The following is a 21,202-nucleotide window of genomic DNA, read 5'->3' as shown; positions in this document are numbered from 1 at the left end:
CTGTAAGTGCATCTTAACACTTATATGCAGATATTTACATTTTCTTAGATAAATCCCTTCTTAGGTTAGGAAGTCTTGAAAGAATCACCAGAGGGGTCTCTGAAAATTAAGTACTTGCAGAACTAGTAATGTTTGCAGATTCGAAAGTTAATTAGGTATTAAAGTCAAATCTAAGCACTTTAATTTGTACTGAAATAAACTGTTCAACATATTTTGAACTGTAGAATCACTTCTATACGACCAGACATTTACAAATTATATATGGCCCTTATTTTTCTTAATTTTCTTTCTTCCTTTGGGAAAATCAAAAGAAGTTGCAATTTCACTTAAGATCATGATTATTCAAGTAGTCAGTCTGCACAACTAATCAATCCTTACAAATAGCTAATTCTGATGCAGGTGGGAGGATAATGACTTTAGTGACTTGCCAAGAAAATCATCAGATATAACTTCATCACCAGTTCATTGTTCAGCTCCACAAAGTGAAAACCTTCTGGATTTTTCTTTAATGGAGACAAATGACTCTTTAGAAAGCTCTGGATATATTTTATTTTATCAGTTACTACACAAAAGCTTTGACTTTAATTGAATTTAAAGATTGATTACCTATGTCCTATTCTGTATCTTCATGATCTAGATTTTAGGACATGTTAATGTTAGCAAAGATTACAGTGCTACCATATTCTTGGCATAAGCAAACAATAGTTATGTGTTAATTTAGAGATTACATATATATAATAATTATACATAATAAATAATAGCCATGGTTTATTTGAGGTGTTAGGGTACAGGTTCAACTAGATGATTTTGAAGATCTCTTCCAGCATAGTGATTCTGTGATTCTGTTATTACAAGTTAATATATTATATATTGATATATTATCTATTACATATATTGAATATATATTTATAAAACATATATATTTAATAATTTGGGGAATTTATTTTTTTTAAAAAAAAATGAAGTGATTATAAAATCTGTAACAAAATCAGAACTGTAATAATTTCTGATGCTTAAGAGCTTCTGCTGCCTATTGCTGGGAGATGTTTGTTTCTTTGTGGCTTTTTGTTCAGAAGTAAATAGCATTTCAAGAAGTTTAGTGTCACTTATATGTGAAAGTAGGCTTCTGTTAGAAAGCTGAAAGATAATATGGTAAAAAAATTGTGAAAAGTGTAAGAGAAAGATCCTTCTAAATTTATACATACAAATATATATATATATATATATATATATATATATATATATACATATATATATATATATATATATATATATATATACAAAGAAATCAAACTTATATTAAACTTGGAACTATATTAAACTTCAAAGACAGTTTTACTCCAGTGAGAAAGAATACCAAAAAACACAGAAATGTGTCACAAGGATAACTACCCTTGTATCAAGGATCATTTACCAAAAGAGAAACAGGTCTTTCAGTGTTAATGGATATGACCAATTCCAGAAGCTGAGTAAAGGGCACTGTGTGCCTGAGTACCTGAAAAAAATTCAAGATAATACTGATGAGAAAGAAGACCTGTAAAGTCATAATTTAAAAAACCCTGCTGCCTATCTATAATATTACTGAGTAAATTCTCTGTAGTATTCTGATTATTCAGAAGTGTAATATTTAACAGAAATGTAAAATTTATGAAATCAGAAAAATAATCAAAACAGAAAGCTAAGAAATTACTGCAGTTTGTAATTTATGTATTCAGATTTCAAAACGTGTTTTTTAATTTATAAAATATTTACAAGGCATGCAATATGTTATCCAATCATCATTAATGTAAAGATCATTTTGTATAACTGACTGGATGGGAAAAAATTGTTATACAGAAACAACAGAACATAATTGCAAAGATTGTTACCTTATAGAATTTGACACATCTTTAGGTAGACAAAAAATCTTCTATATTTTCAATCTGTATGAATAAAACAAATCTCATTAGTTTGTGTTAAGTTCAGAAAGAAAACAAAATCTCTTATTTGTAATCTCGTTTCCATTTCTCAGAAAGGCCACTTATTTCTCCTATTTTTTAAAAGAAATTCACTTTATTTTTTTCATTTTCTTCCTGTAGTTTTTGGCAGTGTTCAATTCCCAACTTAGATGAAGGCTTGCAGTTCTTTTTTTCATATATTATTGACAATAAAACAAAATGTTATTTACTTCCAGAGGATGCTTCCAAAGGAGAAAAACAACAACACGCTTTTCTATGAAAAAATGAAATATTTCTGTAAGTAGGTGTATTATAAAGACAAGTATTAAATTTCAAGTTTAAGAAAGAGATTTTAGGGAAAGGAAGAATTAGCATACACTGGATGAAGCTATGAAATAAAATCTTTGAAGAAGACGTAACAATTTAAAATAAAGAATGTAGCTGATCAGTACAGACATAAAACTCTGCTGGAATAGTATGGCCAGAAAACTAGACTATCTTGAAAGTACTGTGAAAGGCATCATGAAACAAGCTGGTACAAATAAAAAGCTTGCTAGCAAGTAATGAGAGAGCTGAGGTTCCCACAGGTTCCTATCCAGTCCCTCATCAACCGTGCATGCAAAAATCACTTTAAACGCTGCAAAGATAATGCTCAGCAGCTCAGCAGACTAATATAGATATAAGGAAAGTCAATGTCCTTGAGCAATGTTCGGACTAATGATTCAAATTGAGTTATAGCCACTATTAAAAAATAATAATGATTAAAAACCTCTTTATTAAAGTTCCATGATTCAATTTATGATAAGCAGAACTGTTTATTCCTCAAGATAATGTAATTAATTGTTTTCTACCATGAAAACTTGCAAACACAAATACAATGCTGCTTTCTTCTGCTGTACTGTGTGACACTTTGCTTTTGGGCTTCTGTATGTGGATTAGCCGTAAGAGATCTGATAAGGGTGTGTCAGAAAATGTTGATTGAATATGACATATGGCACATATGTATGTGTAATGGGGCTTTTACATGGATCTTGGCAGAAATAGAAAAAGTTATTGTTCCCACAGTAAAGGATTAATAATTACTGGTGGAAGAAATTGGATGTGAATTAGTGGTATCTCTGCGATGAGTTTTCAGAGGTACAGTGACAGCCATTCCTTTCCTAATAGCAGCAAGTCACAATGGTAGTTCTAACAGACTCTGAAAATGAATTAATGCAACTGACTTAACCATTTTATAGATTTTTTTTTTTTCATATTAGCAGGCTTAATATGATTTAGCCTAATGCATGTTCAAAATAGTTGAAATTAAATCATTTAAAGTTTATTTTAAAACTAAATAAGACTGCCTACCTAAAGATCTTATGTACCTTAATTAACCTATATCATCACCATAGTTTCGGTGTAGATAGGGTCTTATTTTCAAAGTTAAATTTTGGCTATTAATGTTGATGTTGGTTTGATATTTTTACTTTTTAAGTAAGACAAGTTGACATGTTCATCTGTAAAAGTGGTGAAAATCATTGAGATTTTAAACATAAAAAGCTAGCAAAAAAATGTGTTTTTACTTAGCTTGGAGTGGTAGGTCCTTGAAGGAAATGCTTGTCTTGTTGATGTCAGAATTTTGACATTCACCTCATAAGGATATGAAATTTTCTCTTGTATTTAGAAATTACCTATTTAGGTTTCACATTTGAAAAAAATTATTAACTTATAATTTTCTTTCTAAAAAACTCTTCATTTACTTTCAGAATTATAAATTCTACAAACCATTATCATTATCAACAGCACACCTTGCAAAACTTTTGGTTTGTACATTTCAACAAATGAAAAACTAGGAAAAGGCACATGAAAGCAGCCCAGTGTAAACAGTCTTCAATAAAGTGATCATATGCTTCCCTTTTTCAAGAAAAGTAAAAATATTTTATTTATATTCCCCATAATTCAGTTATGGTAAAATTGTAACATAGAATGCAAGCAATTCAAACACATAACTTCATAGATTATTAATTTCTGCAATTTATTACTACAGTAGTTTCAGTACTGTTCTTGACAGCTTTACAAAGAGTATTGTGTGCTCAAGTAACTCTGTTAATCCTGAACAATGTTCTTCATTTTTTTCCATTTTAAGTTTCTGAGCCACAGTAAAAGAAAGGCAAAAAAAATTGACCACTGATTTTAGGAGATAAGACCTATATTTTTATATTTATATTTTTAAGTACTACACCTGTTTACATCAACTGATTTATCAAATGCCATCATCAAACTCTGCTAGCTCAAGTTTTCTTCATGCTTAGAAGTATGATATTTTTTGTTGAGCACACACACGTTGTCTAGGAAGAATTCCATCTCAGTTACAAAACCTTTACTCTTCCTCAGACTCCCCCATGGTTTACTGCATTTAAGAATTCCTTCGTAAGAGTATTCCTGAGCAACTGCTACTTCTGCTCTTTTTCTCTCACCTGCTCCCCAGTTTCTCCCAATCATTTCCAGTCTAGCAAGGAATCTTTAACTGGCAACTCCACCTTAACTTCATTTTACAATATTTTTATAATCAGGGACAAAAAACTCATTGAAACATAATTCTTCCTGACTTTTTACATCATTGATGTGTATAATGTATAACTGCAGTTATCAAAACAATTTTTTTCTGTTAAAGCACAATATTCCAAACAGTACAAATGTAGACCTGAAGACTTAAGTGGACTTGAGGATTTCAGTTTTCAAAAATTGCACTTTATGAATGCAGCAAAGAGTATAAGGGAGCCACTCTTCATACAATAACGTGTTGTTAGATATTTTTCAGACTGCTTATTCCCAACTCTACTTTGTATAAAAAAGGAGCATAATTACTCACCAAGTGTTTCTCAGCCCTATTTCATCCTTTATTGAATGCTATGAGTGTTATGAGTACTGTATGAGTGAATGAGTATGTAAATTTTTCTCTTTGCTTGAGATTAATTTGTTTGATTTTCTATTAAAAAAGAAATTTAATTCTTTTTCTTCATCATTAGTTCTGTATGATATGCTCATTTTCCCTAAGCAGATCCTAACTGAAGATAGAGCACACCGTTTTCTGTAGAATTCACTCTTAAACATGTATATGTTCCATTAGATTAAACACAGATTACAAACCATATTAAACTAGCAAGATTACAAGGAAATTTCAGGCTTTGTTTTACTTGCAGCCATGACATTAGAAAACCATGTTTTCTAAAAAGCTGTGCTGTTTTTTAATCTCTGGTTTTGTTCTTACTTCCAAGGTATAATTGATACAGAAATGAGGGGGCGGCATCTCTCCTTCCTTTCACACACTTCAGCTATCCCTTCCCAGCTGTCTTAATTCCTATGTGCATCTGTCTGATACTGATATAATATTTTCAATAATAGATTGTACTGAACTGTCAAAAATGCTTAAAGTACAAACACAAAAATTTAATATATGAAGATATGTATACTAGATATACACAAAAAATATTCAAAATAAGATAAACCAAAACAAAATCATCATTAGAGTTACAGACTTGAGACATACAAGCTTGGGATTTTTTTTTAAATAAATTTTTCAGTGCAAGCTAAATTCATTTCCCCTTCTTTATTATTTCTGAGTACATAATTAAATAAACTGTGATTTTCCATCCTGTCCTCGAAATTAGTACAGGAGACTACTGCAGACTCTTACTAACTTTGATTATTTGCTGTGTAGATGTGTAGTAACAGGAGACTGCAGAAACAGGATGGTTTTAGTAAAAGAAGTTAAAAATTATATAGAACAGGTTTTCTTCATCTTACTTCTCATCCTCAGCAGTCATATATTTCCTTTTCTATTCAAGTATATTGGGGCCAGATGGAATCTCTTATGTCTTTAGGTCCCGTTATATACTAGTTCAGGGAAAAAAATCACTACTGGGAAAAAGTCATTTAGATTTTAATATAAACTTGCTTTTCAACATCTAGTAGTAGATTATTTTCACCTCCATTGTTCAGAAACTTTATTTTTATTTTTTTTCCAGTATAGATGCATATATTGATAGATCCTTGCATTAACAGGGTTTAGCACTCCAGATAGAAATTTTTGTCACTGGGGCTTATCCCAGGTATACTTAAAGACACACATTATATTCCCTACAAAAATTTAAATTGTTAAATAAAGAATATTAAGATTATTTTCTCTCCAATTTAATGTTTTCCTTTCTTCTGAACACAAGAATATTCCTTCCCTCAACCAACAAAAATTCAAATTCACTTTTATAACAAACTCTTTAATAACAAAGGTGGGTTGACCATGGCTGGATGCCATATGCAGACCAAAGCTGCTCTGTCATTCCACCTTCCAGGCTGAACAGGGAGTGGGTCTAAATTAGGACAGGGAGAGATCACTCACCAATTCTCATCATGGGCAAAACAGACTTGGAGAAACCAATCAATCAAGAATAGGGTAATAGGAAAATAAACACAAAATCTTAGAACACCTTCCTCCATCTCTCCCTTCCTCCTGGACTTCACTCCTGAGTTTTCTATGTTCTCCCTGCCAGCGACACAGGGAGATGGGGGCTGCAATTAGCTCATCACATGTCCCTACCAATATCTCCTGTGCAAGAGGACAACTCCTCAGACTCTTCACCTGCTCAAGAATGGGGTGCCTGCGATGAGAGACAGGCCACCATGAAGCTCTCTGCTGTCAGTCCTTCCCACAGGCTGCAATTCTTCATGATCTGCTCCAGCACAGGTCCATTCCACAGGGAGCAGTCCTACAGGAACAGACTGCTCTGGGGTGGGTCCCCCATGAGGTCACAAATTTTGACAAGAAATTTGCTCAAGAGTGGATTTTCCATGGAGTCACAGACTCCTTCAGGCACCCACCAGCTCTGGTGCGGGGCTGTCCATGGGCTGTAGGTGGGACTCTGGGGCAGAGACACAGCTACCTCACCATGGTCAGCACCACTGGATGCAGGGGAATATTTGCTCTTGTCTCTGGAGCATCTGCTTCCCATCTATACAGACCTTGGTGTCCACAGGGATGTTTCTCTCACATATTCCCTCTCCTCTATAATGTGCTTTTGTATCATAAATTTTTCCTTCTGAAATATGTGTTACCACCGTTTCTGATGGGATTGGCATTGCCTGGCTGCGCATCTGCCTTGGAGACAACTGGTTCTATCAGACCTGGAAGAAGCTTCTGGCAGTTTCTCAAACCAGCCACTCCTTTATCAAAACATGCAAATATAATACACAAATGCAATCAGAATTATGCACATATATGTATGCAATATACCCATGTATTTATAACTTACACAATATCACTTTTAGTCACTTAGTGCTACCGCAAAAAGACTTCTTTGCTAAAATCTAGTTCTGTACTTCTGCCTTTCTTAGGTTCATCGCATAAACAATGTCCTGACCTGTGGCGCATTCTATGGCCAGCAGAAGGTTTCAGAAACTGGGAAATATTCCTGTATCTGAAAGTGGATCAGCTAGTATACCTATTTCTTAGTCATTTCTTTGGTGTCATATCTATTCATATCATTATGCATGTAATTTTTAGGTCTAGGATCCATAATGTCTTTCTCATGCGCTGTGCCCTTGTGTTTCTTTTTTTAGATATAGATACAGATGATATAAGTATTTATAGATATTTATAACTGCAAAGAAATCTTCATTTATTTTACTTGCCTTGTGAGGTACAACTTGATTTAATAATTTGGGGTATTCTCAGCTTTTGCCTGACGTCCGTTCAATACTCTTTGCACTCCAATTCCATTTTATGCAGCTTTCTTAAAATTTTAAAATTCATGCTTAGTCATAATATCATTACAAAATAATTAATTAGTCTTTTAAGTCAGGGAAACTTCTTTGTAAAATTGCTCTCCCTTCTTGCTTGCAATTTCAATTCCACACATAGCATCGGCACATCTGATTCAATTCGATTAAAAAACTCATTTAAGCTCCACATTTGACTTCAGCAAGGTTTTAGCAGCTTTATATGTTTTATGCTAATATATCAGCAGAATTATAAAATAATTTGTCCTAGTGTTTCTGCTGTTTGAGAGATATTTATCTTTAATTATGACAGATTTTTTGTGTTTAGTTATCCAGATATATGAAAAATAAAAAATAACTTGAACTGAATTTGAAAAAAAAGGACTTGTTTGTCACAGTCTTTCGATACAGACTTTCACCAATAAAACCCATTTACATTTTTGGTTCATGAAAACATAAAACTGTTGCAAAAGTAAAAGAATTCTGTTACTGAATTCAAAATGCAGTAGTACATCTCCAGATTGCTAAGTGATCATGTTAAAGCCTAGGTTTTGTTTAGACACTGAAGAGAAATTAGTTTATACATCTCAATGAATAAATATCCTTCTTTGGTGAGCAGAAGTCCTGAACAAGGACAGGGAAGGGTGAAGATGACTTTCATTGGTTATGGTGTATCCCCTTATGTCTCTGACTGCCTTATTAAACAGCAAGTTTATAAGCACTTTATAAACAGTCTGATTATATGATCTTTTCTTTCTTTCTTTCTTTCTTTCTTTCTTTCTTTCTTTCTTTCTTTCTTTCTTTCTTTCTTTCTTTCTTTCTTTCTTTCTTTCTTTCTTTCTTTCTTTCTTTCTTTCTTTCTTTCTTTCTTTCTTTCTTTCTTTCTTTCTTTCTTTCTTTCTTTCTTTCTCTTTCTTTCTTTCTTTCTTTCTTTCTTTCTTTCTTTCTTTCTTTCTTTCTTTTCTTTCTTTCTTTCTTTCTTTCTTTCTTTCTTTCTTTCTTTCTTTCTTTCTTTCTTTCTTTCTTTCTTTCTTTCTTTCTTTCTTTCTTTCTTTCTTTCTTTCTTCTTTCTTTCTTTCTTTCTTTCTTTCTTTCTTTCTTTCTTTCTTTCTTTCTTTCTTTCTTTCTTTCTTTCTCTTTCTTTCTTTCTTTCTTTCTTTCTTTCTTTCTTTCTTTCTTTCTTTCTTTCTTTCTTTCTTTTCTTTCTTTCTTTCTTTCTTTCTTTCTTTCTTTCTTTCTTTCTTTCTTTCTTTCTCTCTTTCTCTCTTTCTCTCTTTCTCTCTTTCTCTCTTTCTCTCTTTCTCTCTTTCTCTCTTTCTTTCTCTCTTTCTTTCTCTCTTTCTTTTTCTCCTTCTCTCCATTTCTTTCTTTTATTTTCTTTTTTCTTTTCTTTTCTTTTCTTTTCTTTTCTTTTCTTTTCTTTTCTTTTCTTTTCTTTTCTTTTCTTTTCTTTTCTTTTCTTTTCTTTTCTTTTCTTTTCTTTTCTTTTCTTTTCTTTTCTTTTCTTTTCCTTTTTTTCTTTTCTTTTTTTCTTTTCCTTTTTTTCTTTTCTTTTCTTTTCTTTTCTTTTCTTTTCTTTTCTTTTCTTTTCTTTTCTTTTCTTTTCTTTTCTTTTCTTTTCTTTTCTTTTCTTTTCTTTTCTTTTCTTTTCTTTTCTTTTCTTTTCTTTTCTTTTCTTTTCTTTTCTTTTCTTTTCTTTTCTTTTCTTTTCTTTTCTTTTCTTTTCTTTTCTTTTCTCCCTCTTTTTCTCTTCTCTATCTACCAGCCTAACCAAAAAAATCTCTCTCCAATTTAGAGAAGGACATTGTGAAGGACTCAGTCAAAGGCTTTACAGAAGTCTATATAAATGACACCAGTATCCCTTCCCTTGTCCATTGATGTGATCACTCCATTGTAGAACGCCATTGGTTTGGTGAGGTAGGACTTGTCCCTGGTGAAGGCATGCACAGCTTCCAAGAGGTTCCATGATCTTCCCAGGCACAGAGGTGAGGGTGAGAGGTCAGTAGTTCACAGGGTCCTCCTTTCCACCTTTTTTAAATATGGCTACAGTATTTTTCCTTTTCTACCTACTACCTGTCTTAGCTGTGTATGATGTAAGAGGGAACAGCCTTTGCTGATTTTGGGAATACCATAGTATGACTGTAGTTCTCCCAGCAAACTCTTTCCTAAGACAAAAAAATATATATAAAATACATACCCTTTCCTTAAAAGAGACACACTAAAAAGGCTTTAACCAAACACTAACATCTTATTACATATACTTTTGTCCATATTTATGTTGTCCATACATTCATCTGATGCAACCAGTTATCCAGTTGTTGCTTCCTATTACTTCCTATTTATTCTTTGTTTCTGTATTCTGGACACCAGCTGCTTAGGACCAATGTGTCCAGTGCACACCAGATCAAACACTAGAACTTTTAAAAATATTTGAAACTGTTTTGTGAGTGTATCCAGCACAAGAAGAGTTTGCTACACTTAAGAAGGATGACAGATGTGCTAGGCCTAGGTGCAGTGCTTTAAATCAGTGTGACAGTGACAGCCCCTGGCTTTCTACCAAGCCAAGTACAGCTTAACTGTAGTGTGGGAACTACCAGGCAGCAAAAATAGAAGAGTCTGGGGATCCCTACTGCATATCATCCATCATACTGCTCCCCATGTTTCTTCACTGTTTTTTTTTAACTTCTACAGAGAGCAGAATGTAAAAGAGATTCTCCTTTACCATTAAACCCCATCTCATTTGCGGTTTAGACAGAAGATGTAAGAGACCCTTGTACAGGTATCAAAGACCTGTGTCTAACGATTTATTAGCAGCCCAAACAGCTGATTAAAAGCTTCAGGGTCAGTACCACATTTGAAATATAGGTGTAGGTTTTTTTAAGGGTCATGATTGATACCCTGTCCTTACTCATCTTCAAATGACAAAGACCAAATATAGTCAGCAACAATTTGATACTACAGGTGTACATTTCCCAACTACACTTTAAAAATTCTGTTTTTCTAATTTAGACAGAAGGAGGCTAAGAGGTGACCTTATTGCTGTCTACAGCTCCCTGAGAACTGAAGAAGGAGGTGCTGATCTCCTTCCCCTGGGATCCAGGGAAAGGATGCGTGCAAAGAATGGTTCAAAGCTGCACCAGGGGGTGTTCAGACTGGACAATGGGAATAATTTCTTTGCTGACAGAGTAGTAAAACCCTGGAACAGACTTCCTAGAGAGGTGGACAATGCTCTAATCTTGTCAGTGTTTAAGAGGAATATGGATAATTTCCTTAATAACATGACCTTTTGGCCATCCCTGAAGTGTTCACGAAGTTTTACTAGAGTATCACTGTAGTTCCCTTCCAACTTAAACTGTAATGTTCTGTTTTATTCCATTCCGTTCTATTCTAATCATGCTGAGAATATTTTTAATATAGAAAAGTAGTCATATAAACAACATTTTAAGAAAATAAACTTTATTGAATAAATCAAATAATTGAACCATTTAATGTTAAAAATATTTGTGAAAGTGTTTTTTCGTGTAAATGCTCATGTTACTTGTAAATGCAGACAATTTTAGTATATTTTCTAACATTTCTGTAAGTGTAGAGAAATTAATAATTTAATTACATGTCTGAGTCAAGTATAAACACAATCATTTTTTAGGTAATAATTCATTATCATTAAAATAAGCAATGATATGTAATCATTAATTCAAATCAAAAAATAAACTCAGTTTATTTTTAACATCTTCACATATGTCATAAAAGAATGCATGGATTTTTTTCAGTAAGAGTGCTTATGGGTTTTTTCTTCTCTTAATTTTTGAAAAGCAAAACTTAAAATCAAAATCATACTGACAAGTTTAAATTCATCACAATTGATTAATGTAAGTGTGCAAATTTCAAAAAGTACAGAGCCAGACACTTTTCTGGGGTGTCCGGTGGCAAGACCAGAGACACTGTCCACAAACTGACACACAGGAGGTCCCTCTGAACATCACAAAACACTTTTTCACTCTGGGTAACTAAGCATACTGACACAGGTTATGTAGAGAGGCAGTGAAATCTTCCTTCTCAGAGATATACAAAAGCCACTAGACATGGTTTTGAGCAATTGGTTCCATGTTACCTTGCTTGAGCAGGAAGGTTGGTTGTAGTCAAAAGGGGACCTCTTTGTTTTGTTTGATTCCTTACAAGCATGTAAGTTTTGTATTTTTTTAAGAAGAAAATAATAATATTCAATTGGATTTTATTGGGCTTTTTTATTTTAACTTTCTCTTTTCACTTATGCAGCAGTTAAAAGAGAAAGTTTCTCAAACATTAGAGCTCAAACCCTATACTGCTTTATTACCAGTCAATGTCATTCATGACTAGCTGCTCTTCAAATTGCAGCAAAGATTATGTTTCTATACTTTTGACATAGGAGAATATGAAAGAGCTTCTTTGCCTGATTCTTCAAGAGAGAGCTGTATCATTATGAGTACAGAATATTAAGTGTGGATATGAAGTCTGAATAAAATGTCAATGTTAAGGCCTCTAATGTGGCTTAGACAGTATTGTAGCAATTCTTGCCTCTGGGGTATAATTTATGCTTTGTAAATGTATGCAAGCAAAAAAAATCTGTTTCCATTTTCCAAGATGAGTGTTAGTTGTTTCCATTTACAACATTTAATTTTGTATTTCTGAAGAACTACAAGGAGTATTAGGTAAATGCTAGTAGGCTTAAATTAAGTATACTACATAGAAAGTTATATTTTTGCTCAAAATATTACAGCATATTAAAAAACCCACAAAAAAAGAGAATTTAGATTTTATATTAACATTTGCTAATGTTCTTTCAAAATGCTATTCTATGAGTAAAAAATAAATGAAGTTATAAATTTTAGTGGAACAAGGTATGTGTGTATACTCACGAAGTTATGAAATAAAGAGATCTGAGTGACAAGTCATTTATGTTGTACAGATTTTAGATACTGATTATATTTAAAGTTTAAAAAATTTATAGTATATACATAGCTAAACATATGCAAAACTTTTTTGTAAGACATTCATCAGTTAAAGGTTGGTGAGGCACTGGAAGAGATTGCCCAGAGAAGTTGTGGATGGCCCATCCCAGGGGTTGCTCAAGAGCAGGTTGGATGGGGCTTTAAGCAACCTGGCCTAGCAGAAGTTGTCCTTGTCCATGGAAGGGGTTTGGACCTTGATGTCCTTTAAGGTCCCTTCCAACCCAAGGCTGTCTATGACTCTACTATTAAGATTAGAATTTTCAAGCTGTTTATCTGTGGACTAATTCTATCTTTTCTAGAATAAGTATTAAATCCCTGAATTTGATAGGAATAAAATATAGAATTCCATGTGAAGCCTATTGGACTTGAACACATCTTGGACAGAGCTTAGACCTATTTGTCTGGTTCTACAGTGGGGTTTTAAACAGGTCTGGATGCAAGAAGTTAGTAAAGAAGGACGTAATACATCACTAGGTGGTACAGCTCAGTTCTGGCAACTATTTTATTATAAATTCACTTGTGACAATTTTCAGAAAATGCTCTGATGGAGTCATGTCAAATAAAATTATTTTTGGGCTATGTTTCTACACTTTTCCAGCCAATGAAAAATAGCTGAATTGCCTTCTTTCAATCTGTCCCATTGTCCTGTATAAAAATAACAGAACACTGAAATGTACTTTTTAGACTGATTTGAACTACCTGAAAATTAAGAATGATTTTTAATATTGGTGCTTTTTGTTGGAATGGGAATATTAATCACCTGCAAAACTGAGTGGAGCTATTGGAAAGAAAAATTGTCACAAGGACAACAGTTTCAGTCAAAATAATATGGTTCAAATTTTAACAGCTAAAATATTCTAATAACTTATATGTTTCACTTTTATGATACTCTTTTGTGATTGCATATTTATTACTTAGAGTTTAATTATTTTGAATTCCTAGTCAAAATTATGTAGGCTTTAAAATAAATATTCACATCTTTTTGGGTAGTGGAGAAATTTAGGATTTACATTGTTTTGATTTTGGGCAGTGAAGCAACTTAGGGTTTTTTTCTGTTTTGGTTTCTTTTTAGGATGAATGAGCAAATTAAAGTCTACAGGATGGCTTTTCTATTATAGGGCTGTTTTTGGAATGTTTTTCTGTATGACACTTATCAATGCATCTGCTGTTAGAAAGCTTGTACCATAATCACAGTATTTTTCTGCCTTCAATTTTTTACTTTCAAAGCAATTTGTAATCTCTCAATTTTGAGATATTTGTCCTTGATTTCTTGGTTACTTCTTTTCTTTGCTTGTTTACTTGCTTGCTTGTACTGAAGACCGAGATTTGAAGTGAGCACTGCTGAGTAGGAGGAAAGGTTTACTTCCCTTGGCTGCCTGCTGGAAACAGCCTAGTGCAGACCAAAGTGCTCTTGATCCAGCTTAACCAATAGTTATTAAGTGACATTTAACTACTTGTTTAATGTTTTAGCTCTTTGGGGATTTTTTTTTTTTATTCTATTACTTTTGCAATCTTACCTAAACAGGGTACCTTACAACCCTTCTGTCTGAACAATGTATGTAGCCAACACTAGCAAAACAGTTGTCCCAGATGTCCAGTTCACTATCATGGAAGGAAATAAAATATATAAAACCATGGCAGGAACAAAAGGTTTCTTATGTAGAACTAGGAGGAAGAGTCAACAAAACTGTCCAATTCTACCAAAATTGCATGTAATTTACTAACAAAATACTTAAGAGGGAATATACAATTGGTGAAAAATGATCAAGTTCAGTTAGAGAGAAAGAACCAAACAACCCTGATCAGTATCATAATTCCTCATTAGTATGAGCAAAAATAGCTTTGCTGTCAAGAACAGAACAGTACACCCTATTTAAATTGAATTTGGGTTGTTTCTATTGGAAGTTCTGAACAACCCACGTTCTAAAGCACCAATGTCGCTTCCTTTTTTTCACACATTATCCTGACTTTTCAAAATGTGATGAGCAGCCCCCGAAGTCCCCAACATAGCTGCTGCTGTAGCACTTCAGGTTATTCTATAATCACCTTGAGGCAAGATTTAGCAAATGCCCTAAATTTCATCACACCATGTTTATTCAGTCAGCTTTCCTTCACAAGCCTGAAATTATTTTCTGTGAAGGCATCACAATGGCACGATAGTAAATTCAGTTTTCTGATTTCAGGATAACAGCTGAAAGTGAAATGTCACCTGTTCACCATGACAGTCTGAACTGGCCTTACAAACCAACCCTAAACATCCAGGTGGAATGGCTGTCTTCCAGTAGCCCCAATTTTTATCACCCAAGCATCATCTTCCACACTGAGCCTTGAATGTCTAAAGAGGATGGAAGTCTAAACCAAAACAAAGGAGCCTCAGAAGTCAAAACCTAGCAGCTGTTTTTCAGAAGTAACTTTGCCTACGTCTGAATGAAATATGTAATATTATGCAAGTAAGTAAGTATTATAACTCCTTATATCATCTTGGAAGAATAAAAAAAAATATAGCCATCTCAACACAAAATTAATAACTTTCAATCCAGTAAACTTTGATCCTCTTTTGGATTTTTTGGATCTTTTTGGTCCTCTTACCCTGTTTTGAAAAAATAAACAAGTCTGCCTCTGTGTCTCCTCTGTCACAGAGACAGTATATGCTCCCTGTTTCTTACCCTCACTTTTTACCCCTCTTTTTTTGTTGCTCTAGTTGCTGGACCAAAAAACTTAAATGGCTTCAGCTACTGACTATTTAGAAACTTCCTCAGCTTTAAAAAAGTTTGAATTTCCAGCTGGATGTCAGAGTACTTGTCTTCAAGGTTCAGTGCAAACTTTCTGCATAACTTAAGGTGTAATTTTCTACAGGTGGCTAAGCAGAAGGTAGATTTATATAGCTATAATAGGAACAGAACACTTATGCTTATATTAAAGCAAAAAGGTTTCAGCAACTGTTCTACAAGCTTGCTTGGTCTGAAGTGTAGCATGAAGTATGATTTTCAATGTGAGAAAACTGTTAGGAATGCAGAATCAGACTATTAGGGCAGCCAGGTAAGAGCCTCTAGGCTTCCTAATGTGTCTCTACTGAAAACAGATGTTTCTAGTCTTGTTTCTAGTTTGATCAGTGAGAAGGCTATATTTTTAAGTTTTGAATTGGAGGTACCTACCTTATAAATAGAAGGCATGACATATTGAATCTTCATACTATTTTGTAAGAAATAAGTATGCAACTTTGAAGCATTGTGAAATAGATGTACATATTACATCATACTCCTTATGTGCTAGAACTAATATTAGTCATTTTTGTATTTTTTCTTCAAGAATATTACAATTGTTCTTAGTAACTTTAAATATGTAACTTACATGCAGTATTTCTCCATTGATTATTAGTCCAGGAAGTAGACTAATTTGACTAATCAATACAAACAAGTATTGATGTCATTAGAAATAATTAAAACCTTTATAATTTTTTTTAAAATGATAACATTTAATTGTACTCACCATGCCTATAAAAAAACTCATACTTTCCATAGTCAGGTACAGAATGACTAAATAAATAGTTCAGGATCCCATACAATATGCATGAATAATGCAATTTTCTACAAAATATTTATTTGATAGTACCAGAAACATAAAAACAAATTGTAAAAGAAACACTGATTATTTGATCCATATTACCTGCAAAATTCACATGACAAACAAAACTCATATAAAAAGCACCACTGTTTAAAAAAAACAAAGCAACAATAAAAAAAAATACCCTTAGCATCCCACTGAGAGTTTGTTTGAGGAAATTGTTTTAAAAAAATCCATAATTTTAAAATTAAGATTAGAAAATCCAGTATCATCTTGTGTTTTACCTTTATTGCTGTTTGGATCTCTAGATGTATAGTACATTGAAATGGTAAGGGCCTTCAATGCTATGGTAAAGGAAGAGAAATATCTAAACAAGAAATGCCCCAGTGCAAGAAGGAAAAAACCACAATGATATAAAGCTCTACATTTCATGGATAAAAGATCAAATAGACATTTGCAGCCTTGCCTTTACTGATCTTCCCTTTCCCTTCCTTTCTCTTTCTCTTTCCTTTTCCCTGCCATCCTCTTGTTCCCCTCTCCTTCTCTCCCTTCCCACCCCACCCCGTTACCTCCTCTCCTCTCCTTGATGTAATGATTAATAAGAAGTATCCTAGCATTAGATATAGGCCCACGTTTCAGACAAAAATTCACCTGTTGCACTTCTAACTTATGCTAAGGATCTTCATAAACCTATATAAACCCCCCTATTTTGATGGTGCAGATGATTCATCTCTGTTCAAAGGAGCTAACAACAGAACTTATAAATTTATGGAAATTTGCATGTTAAAGTTTATAAGTTAATAACATTACTCTCAGTTCTGTCATTTTTATGGGAGAATCTGAAACAACTAACTTGATGACGATGTCTGTGAAAACAGGCAAGATTAAAAATCAAAGCACTAAAAATTGGATTATTTCACTTTCCAGATATTTTGTTTCACAGTGGGGGAACAGCACTTGTAGTAAGAAGACCTGTAGCTTATTAGTTTCCTGGAAGAAGATCTTAGTCAAATCCTGTAAACTTGACAGCTCTTGAAACTGAGGATGCAAAATGGTAAAGTTGCCCTCATAAAAAGGCATTTCCCTGCAGGAAATGCCCCTGCAAGGCAGTCAAAGGAGTTTGCAGAGGATGAAGAAGTTGGATTTAGATCCTGGTTGCCAGGCAACAGGAAAGGAAGGAACAGATCTTTCCTAAAGAGATTGAGTGGTCCTTCACAAGTGTTTATACACAAAGAACCCCAGCTTGAATAAAAATGCAACAAAAACAAGAAAAAACTATTCCCGCACAGACAGAATTGGTATGAAAATTTTGAAGAGGGAAAGATTCTGTAGTTCATAAACTAGCCCCTGACATCAACAGAGCCATCATTTTTTTCCCTTTATATAATCTTGAGTGCTGGTGTTGGTTGGTTGGTTGGTTGGTTGGTTGGTTGGGACGTTTTGTGCAATTTTTTTCTTTGTTTGTTATTGTTGCTGGCTTTCCACTTTTTGCTATTTTGTCCTTCTTAGACATAATCAGCTTTCAGAGAGGTGAAGAGGGGTTTTGGTTATTTTTGTTATTTTTTATTTTTAAAAATCATCTAATAATACATTGTTGATATGGAAAGACAAATCAGTCTTAGTGCTTAAGTAAACATGCCCAAAACAGGACATAAAAAGACTTCTAACAGGAAAGAATTTTAATGTCCAGTTATCCCTCCTCTCATGAAAAAATAAAGAAAAATAAATACATTACTTATTCTTTGTGAACTGCCCTATTTTGATCTTATTTTTTATTTCAGAATTTGTTGGTTTTAATGGTAATCTAATTTACCATATGTGGCTCCATTCAAAGTTGAAAACAGAAGGTTTATCTAAAAAGAACAGGTGGTATTTTATGTTGGATTTTATTGAGATATGTAAGTATATTACCAGAAGTTATTCAGATATATACAACTATAGAAAAATGCAGAATGGGGAATTTTCCTATTTAAGAAAGCACTGAAGTTTTTTGTTCACTACTTTAATGAAATAATGTATATTTAGTCAATATGAAGTTATGCCTTATAACTGTTCGGCTTTTCATGTCTTTGTTTAACTTTCTGATGAGCTCTGGTAGAGGACAAGATAGCCTTTTTCCTACAATCAGCTGCCTGAGAGGTAATGCTAGAAAGGGTGATATAATTACTGTGGAAAAGAAGGTATGTTTTTAAAGCTTAGAAGTGAACTAAAATATAATGTCTTCCATCTGCTGGTTTCAGAACAATGCACACTAAGGAAACCATCTTCCATCACATCTGATGTAGATTAAGGCATTATGCAAAATTAAATGACATGTGTTTATCATAGAGCATTAGTCCTCAAGAATAATTAAATTCACTTTGATGAAATTATGTGTAATAAAATCAGCTTTCTATTGTAATTTTTGTGAAACTACAGTTTTTACAAATGAAAAATATAATAAAGGAGGGGATATCTTTCTTTTCCATAAGGAAATCTGCTGAACCGTATATAGCAGCATTGTGGTTAGCTCTCAGAGCTGAAACTTATGTAAACAAACATGTATATCTTTGTGAGGGATTTTGGGTTGGTTTGGGTTTTCTTTTTTTTTTTTTTCTTTTCATCATTTCCTATATATCTTTTCTTTTTTTATTTTTCTGGGGGGTTTTTTTGTGGGTTTTTTTTAATTAAAGCTTCAGTTTTCTTAATATCCTCAATAGCTGGTTCAGGAATCTGGAATAATGGCAGAATATTTAAAATAATATATATTTCAAAATCCTAGAAAGTGATTCATGGCTCCTTTATCACAATGATTTCAGCTTCAGTTATTTCATTTTAAGCTAAGGGAGACATCTGTTTAACCTAGAGGCCTATTTTAATCTCTATATTAGGATTTTTTTAAAAAAGTCCTGAAAGGCTCATCATATGTCCTATAAAATTTAGTAGAGATAAAGTGCTTATGAATGTTAGTGAAGTTTCAGACTGAGCTCCTTAAATTTAGACATAAACTTGTTATGTAATTAAGACCTTCAACTCCCAAGTGAACTCTAAAGATCAGTTTCCTTCATCTATATAGCTGGCATACACAATGAAAAAACTCTTTTGTTGGAAAGACATGAACTTTTTGAGATTCCAAATACAGTTCTTTTCAGAAAGATTTAGGACACCTCTGGCTGCTCAACTTGAGTTAAAGGGACTTCTCTGACTTGTATCAAATGCCTTACTTTAGTTTAGGACAATAAAGATGTGTAATCTGAGTTTACCTCCTCTTTCTTTCCGTGTTGGCACATTCTGTATGACACAGGCATAGTTGCTCAGCTACGACCAGAAGGCAGCAGTAATCCTGCCCCACAACAGCTGCTGCTGCACAGGATCAGTGTATCCAACCAATACAACTCCACCATCACTTTCTAATGAGCTATCCAGACACAAAATTATTAAGAAAGTGGTAGACATTTAACCACTGAAGTGCATTGTGATGCACTCATCCTGACTTCCTGAGCCAAGACTTCCATGAGATCTCATTAAATTATGTCCTCAGAAGACGAGTTTGAACACATATCACTTCATCCACAGCACTCTAAGAATAAGCCTGTGAGGAAGATTTCAGTAAAAAATATCAGCATGATTAATAATTTATGCTTCTAAGAAGGTTAAGGTTTGACATTGTATTTTCCCATTTGCTTTCTTAAATATCAGTGCTGATATTTAGGGCTTTGCCTGAGTGACATTACAGGGTCCTCGGTTTTGCTTATGATTTTATCCATTCTCATTTGTCTTACCTTCTTATCACAAACAAGTCAAATTTGTATTTCTTTAACAAACAATTCCTTCGTTTTCCTGATAATCCATACACTGAAACTAATGCTTTTCTACAAATGACACTCAGTAACAACAAATTCTATGGATGATATTTGAAAAATTTGCCTTTGTCCCAGCACAACTGCCCCTCCGCCCATATAGACATAAAAAGTCCTTAACTTCTGTATGAAGACATTTCCTCATCCATCTCATACTGTGACATAAGTTTCTTTCCTTCCAGTGGTTTCTATATTCAGTAATATATTCACTAATATATTGCCATACTTTGATTTGGTGCATTATTTTGTCTAGAGGAAAAATGAGATAACTGAATATCTCAGAAACTTCTTTTTCTTTTGTTTTTACCCTGCATTAGTCCATGGGATTTCAGTGTTTTACCTCAAAAGAATTAATTAGAAGCATCCGTAGAAACCGGAGGTTTTACAAATGTTTCAGTTCAGATTTGAAGTGTGGATTTCCGCTGAACTGTTCTTTTACAGGAGCTGAAATTGAAGAATCTTGCAAGATTGAAGTATTTAATCATGACTCGTGAAGTTTTTTCTTTCCAAGTTTTGCCCATGGTTTTATACAGGAATTTATAGATACATTAAGCTTCTATGGCTGTATGCATTTCCTTTGGGAAATAAGACAGAGTTTACCAAGTTTAATAGAATGTTTAATTATTTAGTTCTCTCTTAGTCATTTAGCTATTTAAGTTGGTATTTAGAAATTAAAAAAAAAAAAACCACAAAAACCCTTGCCTGCCAAATTACATACTTTTTTAAAAGAAGTCCCTTATAAAGTCTCTGGGTTGCCTCTTCAGAAGATATTACATTTTTTATGCCAGTATTCTAAATTATTTTTTTTTAAAAACATTATAAAGTGGTATGTTTCTAAAAGTTCAGAGCCATCAGAAGCAGTCAGTAATGCTAATGCTGTTCTACCCATCTGTAGAGAGTTTTAATTTAAATCTTATTGGTTTATTCACTTTTAAAATACTGCTAGGAAAAATTGCACTTAACATTCTTTCTGTTTTCATTAATTAACCACTTTTTCGTTAAGCTTTCTAAAGCTGGTGGAAGAGGGGTGATTTCTCCACAGCACCCCCAAAGCTCTCTTTTCTTTCTTGCTGCCAGACCTCTACCCCCAAAGAACATCTGACTACATCATTTTAGT

This window comes from Cyanistes caeruleus, chromosome 3, assembly GCF_971803275.1.
Source record: "Cyanistes caeruleus chromosome 3, bCyaCae1.hap1.1, whole genome shotgun sequence".
NCBI lineage: Eukaryota > Metazoa > Chordata > Aves > Passeriformes > Paridae > Cyanistes > Cyanistes caeruleus.
This window is presented reverse-complemented; position numbering follows the sequence as displayed.